At 40.8% G+C, this 14,708-nt stretch overlaps 3 non-coding genes and 1 pseudogene across 3 annotated transcripts; 1 reads left to right on the plus strand and 3 right to left on the minus strand.

The window, feature by feature from the left end:
- Window positions 1-217: 217 nt before the first annotated feature.
- TRNAR-ACG (transfer RNA arginine (anticodon ACG)) lies at window positions 218-290 on the plus strand. Its single transcript has one exon. It is a non-coding gene; the product is annotated as a tRNA-Arg (tRNA).
- Window positions 291-2,381: 2,091 nt separating this feature from the next.
- Window positions 2,382-2,453, minus strand: TRNAM-CAU (transfer RNA methionine (anticodon CAU)). The gene has a single exon. It is a non-coding gene; the product is annotated as a tRNA-Met (tRNA).
- Window positions 2,454-3,527: 1,074 nt separating this feature from the next.
- TRNAW-CCA (transfer RNA tryptophan (anticodon CCA)) lies at window positions 3,528-3,599 on the minus strand. The gene has a single exon. It is a non-coding gene; the product is annotated as a tRNA-Trp (tRNA).
- An 8,239-nt stretch (window positions 3,600-11,838) lies between these two features.
- LOC103221989 (large ribosomal subunit protein eL6 pseudogene) lies at window positions 11,839-12,701 on the minus strand (annotated as a pseudogene).
- Between the last annotated feature and the right edge of the window lie 2,007 nt (window positions 12,702-14,708).

Raw genomic sequence — 14,708 nt, forward strand, 5'->3', positions numbered from 1 at the left:
GATGGATTTCTCATTACCCACGAAGGAATCATACTTCATGAGTAAACCAAATCAAAGGAACAAATAAAACTATATTTTGTTTTAATTGGAGGGTTTGGGGCTCAAACTCCTTATGATCAGAAAGAAATAAAAGTTTCATATATTCATGTTTAGGGCGACGCAGTAATCTCAAGACATTTTTTTTCTATAGGTGTAACGCCCGTACCCGCTCGTGGGAGGGCCAGTGGCGCAATGGATAACGCGTCTGACTACGGATCAGAAGATTCCAGGTTCGACTCCTGGCTGGCTCGTTGGGTTTTGGTGGAAACCTTGACAAGATTTACATAAATGCTCCTTCTGGGGGCATTTTGTACATCTTATGTATTTTATTATTTTAATTTTTAAAATAATTACACAAGATGATAAAAATTTTTATAATATAGACTCCAACTTCAGTTCACTGTTCTTTTACACACAGAAGTTTTTTTTTTAAATCACATCGCTAAATTGATAAGTTTCGGAACTGACCAATTTTCACATTGCTTGATACAACTTAATACAGAGGAATTTTTTTTTCTTTCTTTCTTTTTTTTTTTTTTTTTTTTTTTTTTGAGATGTATCACTGCATCGCCCAGGTTACAGAGCAGTGGCGTGATCTCAGCTCACCGCAACCTCCTGGGTTCAAGCGACTCTCCTAGCCTCAGCCTCCAGAGTAGCTGGGATTACAGGCGTGCGTCATGACACCCAACTAATTATTTTTGTATTTTTAAGAGAGGGGGTTTCGCCATGTTGGCCAGGCTGGTCTGGAACGCCTGACCTCAAGTGATCAGCCCGGCTCGCCCTCCCAAAGTGCTAGATTATAGGCGTGAGGCACCACGTCCGTCCGGGAAAACCTTGTGTTATTCTGTGAAAGTTATGATTGATAATTCACAAACAGAAAATTTCTAGATAGCAAACAATTTTGGGTTCTTTTCTATCATTTTTATATACACATAATTACAAGAATCATTTAAAACAAAAATCAACAGTCTCTGCTCCCTGTACTCCAGCAATTTTTAAAGTTATTGAAACATATTCCTGATTTGCATTATAGAAAACACCCAAAGAACATTCTCATCTTACCACATATGCGCCTGAACTTGAAGTTTGTTGATTCCTTCCAAGTTTTGTTGGCAGGACATTAGCTCAGCTATTAAATTCCTGGTAAAGCGAGAGGTACAATATGTGACATATAATAACATGTACAATGTTTAAGAAAACTTTTGGCCCCTGTAGTCGTGGCTGAGTGGTTAAGCTTACTTTTTAAACATTTTATTTAAATCGCTTATTTTAAAATTATTTACCTACATATCTCTAAATAATATGTTTGTATGGCCCTTTTGTTGACTTTATATAAGAGGAGTAACTCGTTTATTTTCTTCTTCACACCCTAGGACCCCCGACACACACATGCTCCCTTTCTATGTCTCCTCATATGGTGGTTATAGCATAATACATGATACTTTAATATTTGTAGCTTAAAATATGACAACTTTATAAAAATAGTTCAGCAAGTGAGCAAAGAAATACATTGTTAAGTTTTCCTTTCCTCGCAATTTTTATTTTTCCCTAGCGTTAGAACATAATTGTCTTTTCTTGTTATTTACTGCTTAAGCTTCTAGGCATTTATCATTAATTCAACCCCATGCATTTCGTCAGTTGTCTAAACATCTCTCCAAAGGTTCAAAAGCTTTGCACAGTCTGTAGATTTCATCCTACTTTAAACGTGTCTCCTTATGCATCTGTATTAGTTTGAGTAAACAAAAACATAAGAACAAGGGAAAAGTGTCTCCTACAGCCTGCTCGAATCTGGACATGTCACTGTATGTCACATATTGTACCTCTCATTTTACGGGGGATTTAATAACAGGTGAGTTCGTGTCCTACCAATAAAACTCGGAAGGAATAGCTGAAATTAAGTCTAAAGTTTGCTGTAAATGTTAGTGTTTGTAATTATGCAGAACGGTTTAGAGCTTTAGCTTTGCTCTACCATTTACTAGCTGCATGACTTCGGGCAAGTTAACCTCTGCAAACCCCAACTTGCAGACAAACCCCAATTTGTCTCATTTGTAAAGTAAGAGTAATAGCATGTATTTACTTCGTATAATTGCGAAGAATAAATGATTCAGAACTTGGAATAGTGCATGATACCTATTAAGCGCTCAAACAATAAAAGCTAAAACTACTGCTTTTGTTGTTATTTTTAATCTATTTAGGATAGTAATATGTTGCAGCCAGAAATGCAGATCTCTGAGAGAGATGCAAATCAAGATAAGTTCCCTTACGGTGTCATGAAAATTATATCAGTTTACTCCTCCTATGAGGTAGATGTATTTTGGAAGGGGGAAAAAACAAATCCAGACTAGCAGAGGATGGTTTCGATCCATCGACCTCTGGGTTATGGGCCCAGCACGCTTCCGCTGCGCCACTCTGCTACACTGAGAGGTGGTTTCATAATTAATAATCACCTTTTTTCTAGTGTGTCAAGTTTCCAAATCGCAAAATTATGTTTTCTCTTTTTTTTTTTTTTTCCAGACCAGTAATCTGTTCGTAATATGGCTATAGGCTTAGACTACTACTAAGAAAACAGTAAATAAGAAATAGGAAAAAGGTTATTTTGGGTACACTTCTCCGATGTAATATCTATCACTATGTATTGTGTGAATATGTACAGTAAATACATAACAGAACATCTGCTAACATTTCAAATGTCATGTTTTAAAGTCATTGTAAGTTATAGAAATTTAAACACTTCTGAAGAAATAAACGTACTTTCCCTTTTTTCCATGTTGTAATTTGCTAATTCATAATCTGTAGGGGGTCTGGAGCCACATGTGGGGAAAAAAAACGGCACATTCATGCACATTTTCAGATACTACTATTAGGGAGTTCACGGAATATCTAGCCTTCTCTGATGTAATGGTTCATTCCCTGTATGAATTTGGGAGAGTAACTGCATTCAGGTTTTCTGCCTCTGGAAATCAAGTGACTTCTTCCGTGATTTGCAGGGAGGGTTGAGGAAATCGTAGAGATCCAAGGAAATTCTATGGAATCGCTTTAGCCTGGAAGAGCTGATCCAAATATGAAGCAGGTAAGCTTAGATCATCCACTCAAACCAGACTAGGTCTCTGCGAAGATCTGCTAAGCTTCCGAGAGTTGGAGAGACAGATATGGATGAAAAGATAAGGCCGCAGGCGTGGGAGTGAGAATGGAGAGAAGTCCAGGAGGGTTTAACAATAGGGATGAGTTGCTGAAGAGTATAATTCAGAATATTTGCAATAAAAGAGTGAAAACGTCTCTATAAACCCCTGAAATAAGCCCCAAAATACCGTAACATATTCCTGCGTATATCTGCCTATTAAAAAAAGAGAAGGGGGGCGTTTTGAGGAGGCTAAAGTAACTGAGTATACAAGTGCCTAGGAGAAGCAGGAAAAGCAACTTTTTTCCCCCTGTAATATGTAATGTACTCCCCGCCATACAGTTATCTGAGCCAGCGAGCTAAAAACCATTGACCCCGACGTGATTTGAACACGCAACCTTCTGATCTGGAGTCAGACGCGCTACCGTTGCGCCACGAGGCCTACGAGGGACTTTTTATTTACCTGTCACTCTGATTCATGAAAATAATTTTGGTACTAGTGAAGACCAGGCAGCTATTAACAGACACAAAATAATGACTAGCTGCCCTCTCGGTAAAATTGCTGTCCACCCAATCACTGATTTTCTCTGCCTCCGAATTGCTTCATTTTCACCTTTTCTTGTTTATATTTCATTCCGTTTCTTACCTAGTTTTCTCCGTATATTCCAAATATGGAAGTTTTGGGAGTTTCGTTGTTTTTATCTTTTTAGAAATACATTCTGTTGAAGGTCAGTCGCTTTGGAATAGGGTTGTAGAGAGGAGGTAGTGAAGCGGGAATAATGAGGATCCTTCCTCCCCCGACTCCTCATTAAGGAACGCTGATCAAGGTGAGTTTTAAATTAGTTTCCAAAGTTGACTGCAGGTCACAACCAGTGTTTCCGTTAACGAATTCACGCGAGGGCTGGCAGGTTGTTTGTGCTGCATCTTTTCTGCAAGATAACAGCGCCTCCCTGTAGCCTCCGTTCTCAGCTGATGAGAGAGTTGATTTCATACACCGACAATTCTTCAGAATCAGATCACTGGATCTGAAACTGACCCTAAAAAGAACAAGAAATCCTGTCATCAGGAGTGAGTGGGTTATTCTGGCACTGTGTTTTGTTTGGCTGGTTAAAGAGTCTGCCTTGGGTAACCAGAGATCGGAATTTTCTAAAGTCAGCGGGGTTTGTCTGGGGACCTCGAATTTACATATAGACGATCTCCGCAAATAATGCAGGGGTCGCTTTAAACTCTTAGGAAAAGATATTCCAAACAGTGGTCCACTGCTATAAAACACGTATCTTTCACTGAAAATTAAGGTCCCTCCCGCCGCCCCGCCCCACCCATCCCCCCCCCCCCCCCCCCCCCCCCCCCCTTGCTATGGACTAAAGAAAGGTTTCCCTTTCTTAATTCTGAAAAATCCGTCCAAAGCCCAAGGGCTCCATCTGGCAATTAAGGACCATAAACACTGAATTGAAGAAGTTTGTGTTTGACCTGTAGATATCATAGTAGCTTTGGTAGGTTGTGTGCTGTTATTCGACTGTTAACAAGCTAAGGTAGTCATTCTACCGGTTCGTGGAAAGAGATTGGGGGCTTGGGTGAGGGGTGCGTTGGGAATCAGAAGCAGTGGGCGACGAAATGAACGGGCGTTTCAGAATATAAATAACCGAGGGTTTAGGAGGATCTGCAGCAGCTTACAGAATGAAAGGATATTCCAGATTTGGTGTTGCCAGAGAATCCAGTGTGATCTGCTGTTGACTGAAAGTTGAAATACATACTTTTCTCATCTATAAAATTGTAATAACAATAATATCCACCTCACAGCATTGTTGTGAGTTTATTTACATAATATGCGCTGAAAGAGTTTATACATGCTTAGAACAATGCTTGGCACATCAATTGCTCTCAATAAATATATAAAGTTTGGTGAAATTCTTACTTTTTTTTGTTTGTTTGTGTTTGTTTGTTTTGTTTTGTTTTGTTTTCAGAGACAGAGCCTCTCTCTCTCTCTCTGTTACCATGCAGTGGCTCCAACACAGCTCACTGAAGCCTCAACCTCCAGGGTTCAAGCCATTCTCCTGCCTCAGGTTTCCTAGTAGATGGGACTACAGGGCCACCACTCACAGCTAAAGTTTGGTGACATTCTTAAATGCATTTGCTCACACCACCAGCCTCATTCAGCAGAGAGTGTAGTAAAATTTACACTTATCATTTCTCGATTTCTTCCATAAATTTACATTTTGGTGTTAGCAAACAATTAAATACATTTGATCATTTTAGATGTTAGAATTTTTCTGTAACGAGGATAAAAAAAAAAGTAAAAATGGTCATCATCCCAGGTTGCAGCTAAAATTGGACAAGACATTGACAGCACCCAGCTGTGGAGAAACCTGGAAATGAACACCGATTTAGATCAGCGACTGGAATGAAAAACTCAGTGAAATACTTTAACTTATAGAAGTTTATTCACTCATTTTAATTGGTATTTAACGGTGATTCACAGCACAGCAGATTTCTGTCTGGTTATTTATAATGAATTGTTTCTAACATAGCAGCTAATCTGGGCTCAGCATGGTGGCTCACTCCTATAATCCCAGCACTTTGGGGTGCCGAGGCAGGTGGATCACTTGATGTCAGGAGTTCAAGACCAGACAGGACAACATGATAAAACCCCACCTCTACTAAAAAATTCAAAAATTAGCCAGGTGTGCCTGTGAGCCCAGCTACTTGGGTGGCTGGCTGAGGTACAAGAATCACTTGAGCCCATGAGGTGGAGATTGCAGTAAGCCAAGATCATGCAACTGCACTCCAGCCTGGGTGACAGAGCGAGATCCTGTCAAAAAAAAAAAAAAAAAAATTATGAAGGTCTGTTTCTTTTCCCATCAGAAACACAGCTAATCTACATTTCCCAGCCTCCCTTGTACTTAGATGTGGCCATGTGGCTGAGACACGGACAATGAAATGTGGGAAGGAGTCTTGGCTTAGGAAAACTTCTCATGAGTGTTCCTTTCTCTTTCTGTTGGTCAAATGCTGAAAATCCAGTGGAGAACTCCATGATCCTAGAGCCAAAGCCACTCAATGATCTCTTGGTGATTGCTGGTAAGACCAACCAGAAAACCTGCATTAGATGTTGCCTGAGGGAAAAAAGGCATTTATCGAGTTTAAAAACTGAGACTTACAGTTAAAGCTGTGTTATAGCAACTCCATTATATAATAACACAAGTGTTATTGCTAATGGTATCACTAGCTGCTATTCACAACTAATATAACAATGCTTTATTTCCCCTTGCTCATTTGTCTCCCATGTTTTAGTGCATAAACTAATCTCATAATTACAGTCTTCTCATAAAACACCATGTAATAAGGTAACTAGAATCATTAACATGTACATGATAAACATATGGCAGAAAATACAATTTTCCAAAATTCTAAAAATTATTATCTCATTTAATAATGCACCATTGTTTTGTAAATTAATTAGGATATCTCCCGCACTTTACTTTCTCACCTTAAAAAACCAAGCTGAGCAGATATATATAAATAGATAATATTCTTTAGTAAATGCAATACAAGGCTGAGCATGGTGGCTCACACCTGTAATCCAAGCACTTTGGGACGCCAAGGCACACAGATCCCTTGAGCCCAGGAGTTTGAGAACAGCCTGGGCAACATGGCACAAACCCATCTTTACAAAAAATACAAATATTAGTAGGGCATGGTGGTGCACACCTGTAGTTCTAGCTACTCAGGAGGCTGAGGTAGAAGGATTGCTTGAATCCAGGAGGTCGAGATTGCAGTGAGCCAAAATCGTGCCACTGCACACTCTAACCGGGGTGACAAAGTAAGACCCTGTCTCAAAGAAAGAAAGAAAGAAAGAAAGCTGGGTGCGGTGGCTCACGCCTATAATGCCAGCACTTTGGGAGACTGAGGTGGGCAGATCATGAGGTCAGGAAATCGAGACCACCCTGGCTAACACGGTGAAATCCCATCTCTACCAAAAATACAAAAAAAAAAAAAAAATTTGCCGGGTGTGGTGGCACACACCTGTAATCCCAGCTACTCGGGAGGCTGAGGCAGGAGAATCACTTGAATCTGGGAGGCAGAGGTTGCAGTGAGCTGAGATCGCGCCACTGCACTCCAGCCTGGGCGACAGAGCAAGACTCCGTCTCAAAAAAAAAAAAAAAAAAAAAAAAAAGAGTAAACGCAATACTACCTTAAAAATGTTATATTAATGTGGACTTCATTCTAGGTATAATCTTATTTTAGCTTGACTCAGATTTCTTCCCACTCTCATCAAAGTAAATATATTTTTAAATTTATTTTTTAAGAAATTAGTAAATTTCAATCCCACATTTGTTTTTTGTTGAACTCCTTACTGTCTTGGTCATTCCCAGATGGGTGTACTGGTAAATGTTTAACGATCAACTCTTGAGGGAAAGACGCTATCTTAGCAAGTGATGCTTCCAAATTCTCTCACCATAACTGATTCAAACTACAGATGCAGAGTCACTGAATGTTAAATTGGGAAGAGATGTGCATAGATGGCTCCTGTGAGCCAGTACAAGGGGCTCTATTGTACCACCAATGTCTAGTCTATAGTTTTCTCAACAGTAATGACACTTAGAATAAACTAAGTGTCTTAGTCTGTTTGTGTTGCTAAAGGAATAACTGAGGCTGGGTAATCTTAAAGCAAAGAGGTGTATTTGGCTCGTGGTTCTGCAGAATGTACAAGAAGTATGGCACCAGCATCTGCTTCTGATGAGGGCCTCAGGAAGCTTCCACTCATGGTGGAAGGTGAAGGGAAGCCAGTATGTGGAGATCGCATAGTGAGACAGAGAAAACGAAAGAGAAGGAGATGCCAGGCTCTTTTTAACAACCAGTGCTGTGAGAACGAAGAGTCAGAACTCACACCCTCTAGTGAGAATAGCACCAAACCATTCATGAAGCACCTGCCCCCATGATCCAAACACCTCCCCCAAGGCCCTGCCTCCAATATCAGGATCACATTTCAGCATGAGACTTGGTGGGGTCTAACAAACCACATCCAAACCATAGCACTGATGTTTATTAAGCATTTATTATGTGCCAATAATATTTATCTGAATTTTTATATGCTGACATATAATATATTCCATCTTTACAATAAGCCTGTGAGGTTGGTGCTGAAAACACAAAAAATTGCCGAACATGTAGAAACTAAAAGGTAGGGCAATTGAACACACACAATTTTGACACACAAAAAAATTGTTTTTGTTTATGTTGTTGCACAGTATAAACAATGATCACACAAGGCCGTTGTGTTACCTGAGGTGGAACAAGATGAAGACAAGATCAATCCATAACTACATATGACACAGGAAAGAAATAAGGACACTCTACACCCATAAAAAAAAGTAGATACCCCTTTTCCAGGATAGTAGAGTGACTGTGATTTCTTACTAATGACATCTCCAGCCCCACTTTAATTCTTCTCCTGCCTCCTAAATAAAAATTCAAAAAAGTGACTCACACTCAGTTACTGAACTGCTCCACTTCCTGACCACACCCAGTCCAGAGCTGATATTTGATTCCCTTACACTCTCCTTAGAATAGTAAGCTTCTCCCAACCCCCCTTACCTTGATGCCTTACTATTCCACTAGTGTTCATTCTCTCTTGCTGTAGCAAGTTTAATAAACCTAGCTTTGTTTGACCACAGGTGTGTTCCTAGAGGTCTTTGGTCAGCAGACTTTAACAGTGTCAGTAGTTTCATTTTACAGAAGAGAAAATTAAAGTTTAAACTGAAGAGTTAGGGAGCCTGTTGTTTGAGATAAGATTTCATACAAGAGATCACTTTACCTTCCTGCAAGGAGCAGATGATCTAGGCTGAACTTATAAGACATCGTCACAAAGAGCAAAATGAACTGGCTGCCAAGATAAGAATTCACAGATGGGTAATCCAGAGATTAAAATAGCCACAACAAGAAGCTATTATCACCCCTAAGGATGGAGGGGCAGCGGGGAGAGGCCGTGTTAGAGCCCAGAGTGGGAGGTAGAAGGGTGACAGTGGTCCGCAGGAAATGACCCATCAGGAGGTAAAATTCCAAGGGGAGAATCTCAAACCTTGAAATGGATGCAGCTATTGTAGGCAATGCTACAGGAAGCAGAAAGAAAGAATATCCTGGCCTCAGAGTTCCTCTTGAATTCCAACCTTTTGTCGTTCTTCCATTGGCTAACCCTACCCAGAAGCCAGAAGGTAAGGATGCTCAGAGCAGAGGAAGGATGGGGAATGAATCTGACAACAAAAAGCCAACTTGATTTACAAGACAACTTGATCGACACCTCCCAATTATGATCAAAGTATTAAATCTACTGAAAATGTTTTAATGCGGGCGGGAGCATGCCTATAATCCCTGCACTTCAGGAGGCCAAGGCGGGTGGATAACTTGAGGTCAGGAGTTCAAGACCAACCTGGCCAACATGGTAAAACCCCATCTCCACTAAAAATACAAAAATTAGCCAGACATGGTGGCATGCACCTATAGTCCCAGCTACTCAGGAGGCTGAGGCACGAGAACCACTTGAACCCAGGAGGTGGGGGCTACAGTGAGCCAAGATCGTGCCATTGCTCTGCATCCTCGGTAACGGAGGGAGACTCCATCTCAAAATAATAATAATAATAATAAATTGATAATAATAAAAATGTTTTAATGAATGTATACATGAGTCTTCTCATTAGAGTTTGCTCTTTGAACTAATTCCTTCTAATATGCAGATTCTAACCATAAGAACTCCAGTATAACACAGGGTTGTATTTAATATGTATTTATATAAGTGCCTAAGTTTTATAGCATAAAATCACAGGGAACAACAAATTACAAATATTCAATTAAAAAGAGTTTTCTTTTCTTTTTTTTTTTTCTCGCTCTGTTGCCCAGGCTGGAGTGCAGTGGCCCAATCTCGGCTCACTGCAGCCTCCGCCTCGTGGGTTCAAGCAATTCTTCCGCCTCAGCCTCCTGAGTAGCTGGGATTACAGGTGCACGCCACCTCGCCAAGCTAATTTTTGTATTTTTAGTAAAGACGGGGTTTCACCATGTTGGCTAGGCTGGTCTTAAACTCCTGACCTAAGTGATCCACCCACCTCAGCCTCCCAAAGTGCTGGGATTACAGACATGAGCCACAGCCCCCGGCCAAAAAGTTTTCTTTTCTAAGACATAATTATCAAGTATATAAAACATTCCATATCCCAGGTATAAAAACAGTAGTAATTCACTTATGAAAGAGTGGCATTTTAATAATAGGACAGTTTGATGGTTTAATAATAGGATTTTTGTTGGTTTGTATTCAATATAAAACACTTTAACAATAAAGCCAGGCCATGATAAGCTAAAGGTCAGTTACTTCACTAGATTTCCTTTCTTTGAGCAAAAAACTTTTAAAAACTTTTTTTGTAGAGTTGAAAACCAGACCTCAGAAAACATCTCAAATATCCAACAGTCATTAGGGTAGATCAAGGGTCAGGAAACATGCCTGCAGGCCAGATGTGGCCTACTACCTGTTTTTGTACTGCCTACAGCTGTTTTTACATTTTTAGATTGCTGAATATAAATTAAAAGCAGAATAATCATCTGTGCCACATCAACATTATATGAAATTCCAATTTCATTGCCCATAGATAAGGTTTTACCGGGACATAGCCATGTCCATTCATCTACGGCTGCACTACAACAGCAGTTATGAAAGACATAAGAGGACCTGCAAATCCAAAAATGTAGCAGAAAATATAAAGAAAAAAAGAGTTCAGGCCTCTGCACCAGAGGAAGGTGTTTTCTTGCAGACAGAGGCAGCTGTTCCCCTTGGCATCAGATGCATCTCCAGAATTTCTTTCTTATTCTGGGGTTAGCGCAGGTATCAGTAAGCAGAAAGATTCAGAAACTTCCAAAACATACTGTTGCCCAAAGTCACAGCCTGTGGGAGACCTGAACTTGGGGTGTCCCCTAGTTCCAGCTGACTCCTCTGCTTGTCATCTTCACTCCCTCTGCTCAGTTTCCCAGCTGTGATGAGGCCCAGCTGGAGCTCTGTGCTTGAGCTCCACAGTCCCCATTGTATCCTTGTAATAGTATGATACATTCCTTTTTTCTTCTCCTTAATTGAGTTTGAGTTGCATTGTTAGAAACAAAGTATTAGGATATGAAAACTCAACTTTTGTGTATGTGTATATGTATGTTACTTTAGAAAAAACATTCTTTCCATTTTGCAGGGAGGGTAGGCCAGTCAGCAGAAAAGTAAACAGGCTCTTTTGTGGTTCTAGATCAGTGATCCATCCATCCATTCATTTATTCATTCAACAAATATTTATTGTTGGCCTAATGTGTGCAAAGCACTTTTCTAGACCCAAGGGATACTACAGTTAACAAACAAATGAAAACAAACAAATTCCTCTGTTGGGTGTTACTATGCCTGGATATGATCCTAGAGACAATCGTAGCCATCTTGTGACCATGAAGGGAGCTAAGCTGATGCATTGCATTAACCTTGCAAAATGTAAAGATGGAAAGAATCTGGGTCTTTAATGAGGATACATTGGAATTGCCCTCTGTGTTGTCAGGGTTATAATGCAAACAATCGAACACACTTCAGATTGTTTAAACAGGAAAAGTTTTTTTTCTTTTCTTTTTTTTTTTCTTTTTTTTTTGTAGTTAGCTATTTAATGAGGTTCTTAAGACATTTAGAACACCAATTTGTGAGGATAAATTCCATTTGTCAAGGCAAACACAGATCGCAGGTAGCCCTGGAGCTGAGGAACAGCTTTGATTTTTGGTAAAATTTGTAAGTCCACAGCTTTCTGATCAATCTTGCGCTGCTCTGTAATCTCGTATTTCTCTTTTTCTGTGTCGAAGATCTCACCTTCCTGGTGTCTGGGCTTCCGCAGCTGCTTCTTCTTGAAGTAAGCATCAGTAAGATGTTTTGGGATTTTGACATTGCTGATATCGATTTTGGTTGAGGCAGGAATGACAAATTTCTGGTGTGTTCTTCATAGAGGAACTTGATTGAGGACCAGATCCAGTCACAAGTAACAAGCCACTAGCCAGCTGCTTCAGAAAACCACCCTCTTGCCCCTGTGGCATCCAGTGAGGATGATCAGAATGGTCCTGGGGGTAATGCTGGCTCGCAGTTTTCTCACGTGCTGACTGAAGGGTTTTTTGCCGTGGCTCAACAGCTTTCGAGGCACATCTTCAGAAGGATAATATCTAGGCATTTTGTGAAGTTTAGCCACCCAGGTACCGCCATTCTTGTCACCACCAACTGTTTAGTAAGAGTTGCAAGAACCTTCTCCTTCTTTTTCTTTTCAACCTTGGATTTAGCGGCTGAGTATTTCCTCTTGTACATGGTCTTTCTGGAATACATGGCAGATCAGGAATACCTGTAAATTCCTCTGACAAGGACAGGGTTGCGGCTGCAATGGGGCTTCCCCTTCTTGGGCTTCTTAGCCTTGAGGTTACCCTTTTTCACCTTGCCACCAGCATCAGCCTTCTTGGCTTCAGGTTTCTTCTCTTTAGTATCTGGCTTCTCAACTTTTTAACCCGCCATCTTGCAAGATCAGGAAAAGATTTTTTACAAGAAATTTTGTAACATTTCTATGTTGAGCCTTCAGATTGACTTCCAATGCCACACTGCAGAACTGGACCACTGAGGGAGCTGCTGGCTCCTCTAAAATCACTACAGTGTCACCACCACAGACTACAGCATCACTGCCACAACCAAGAAAACCGCCACCGTCACAAAGCTCCCGCCTGCTGCCAGCTCCAGAACCATGCAGCACCTGCATCAACACCAGTAAAACAGATGCCTTATGGCCTGCCTCTCAAGTCTTAAAAATCCATTATGGGTCACTGGAGACTGATAACAACAGTACACAGGAGAACCAAACAACAGTTGAAACTGCAGAAATGCAGTCCCCTCCTCATTTCTATCCTCCAAATTCCATGTGACTACATCTGATTTGCTAGATATAGTTTGTTTAAGCTACATTTTTCTTCCAAATCACGACTGCCTGAGAAACTGAGAGATGTAGTTTTTTGTTTTCCTGCCTCTACAATACAGAAAAGATCACTAGGAGGAGGGAGAATGACTGTGGCATGCCACCTCACTAGAGTCTCTCCATGTCCTACCTGAGAACGTCTTATGAATTGAGAAAACTCTTCATTATTGTTTAAGCCAATAAATCAATCTGACACTCCAGGGTATGGATTCAGTTCATGACAGAATTTAGGCCTTCTGAGCCCCAACCCTGTTCTCCCATACCTACCACTCCTCACTAACTTTGGTTTTCATACCCCTCCCTTCTCTCATGTGTAGTAGTCACAATATTCAACTAAAGAGCTCAGAGATGAGACTTTCCAGAGAAGAGGGTATCACAACCAAGTTAAATCTATAGAGGTCTTCCTTAACAGACAACTGAAACAGAATTTCTGAGATCTGGTGAATTCAGCAAGAAACACAGGACTGACTGAGTTTCTTTCTCCATGGGTGAAGATAGGAAGACAAGTTTCTCAGACAGTAAAGGGGGATGCTTTAAGAAAGAAACTAACAAGACCTTCTCCATCTGGTGAACTATCCTTGACAATACCCTTATTTTGGGTTCCTTCCTAGTTACTCTTCCAAAGAAAATGACTTTCCCATTTCCATCCCCAAGTAACTAAAATGTCTAGATTTCCTATAGAAACAATGGCATACTTCAGCAACTACTATATGCTGATCATTGTTTAGGAATGCACAAAATAAATCATTCTTGTAGAAGATGTTTATTTTCAGTCTTTAAATGAAGTCTCTCTTAATAGCAGGCTCAATTCAAAATCATCTTCTAGTTTTTAAAAATTCGTAGATACGTGGACTTTCGGAACATGTTTTCTAAAAGGATCCGAACCACCTTTTTATGGATTCAGTTTTGTGTCCCCCAAAATTCATATGTTGAAATCCTAATCTTAGTACCTCAGAATGCAACCTTATTTGGATATAGCTTTGGGAGGACCCAAGGCAGAGCTGTAGGGTGTAGGGGAAGCTGTGGATGCTTCCTGCTTCCTCTGGGTGTGAATGTGGCTGACGGGTTCAGAGGCTGAGGATACCTCTCCAGGATGTTGAGGAAAGAAGCCAGGATTTTGGTGGTTCTGCAATCAGAAACCAGGGCACAAGAACGCAGAGGCAGATGCCCTAGTGGACAGACGACCAGGGAGGGCCAGCAATTCTTCTCCATGCGTGGACACGGCAGCGGTCTTCTCTTCATGTCCAAACTGAGATACCATCTGAGGAAAAGGAGGAGCCCAGAATTAATCAGTAACGCCCTGAATTGACTAGGACGAAGACCATTGACTCAGGAGTAGCCTGGTTTGACTAAGATGATGGATATGCCATTAAGCGGGAAGGGGCTGAGGATGGAAATAAAGCTCAGTTTGTATTCATATAAACGTACAGGCACACGCCATCACGCCCGGCTAATTTTTGTATTTTTACTGGTCAGGCTGGTCTTGAACTCCCGAGCTCGTGATCAACCCACCTCGGCCTCCCAAAGTGCTGGGATTACAGGCGTGAGCCACCACG

The sequence above is a fragment of the Chlorocebus sabaeus genome, chromosome 17 (genome assembly GCF_047675955.1).
Source record: "Chlorocebus sabaeus isolate Y175 chromosome 17, mChlSab1.0.hap1, whole genome shotgun sequence".
NCBI lineage: Eukaryota > Metazoa > Chordata > Mammalia > Primates > Cercopithecidae > Chlorocebus > Chlorocebus sabaeus.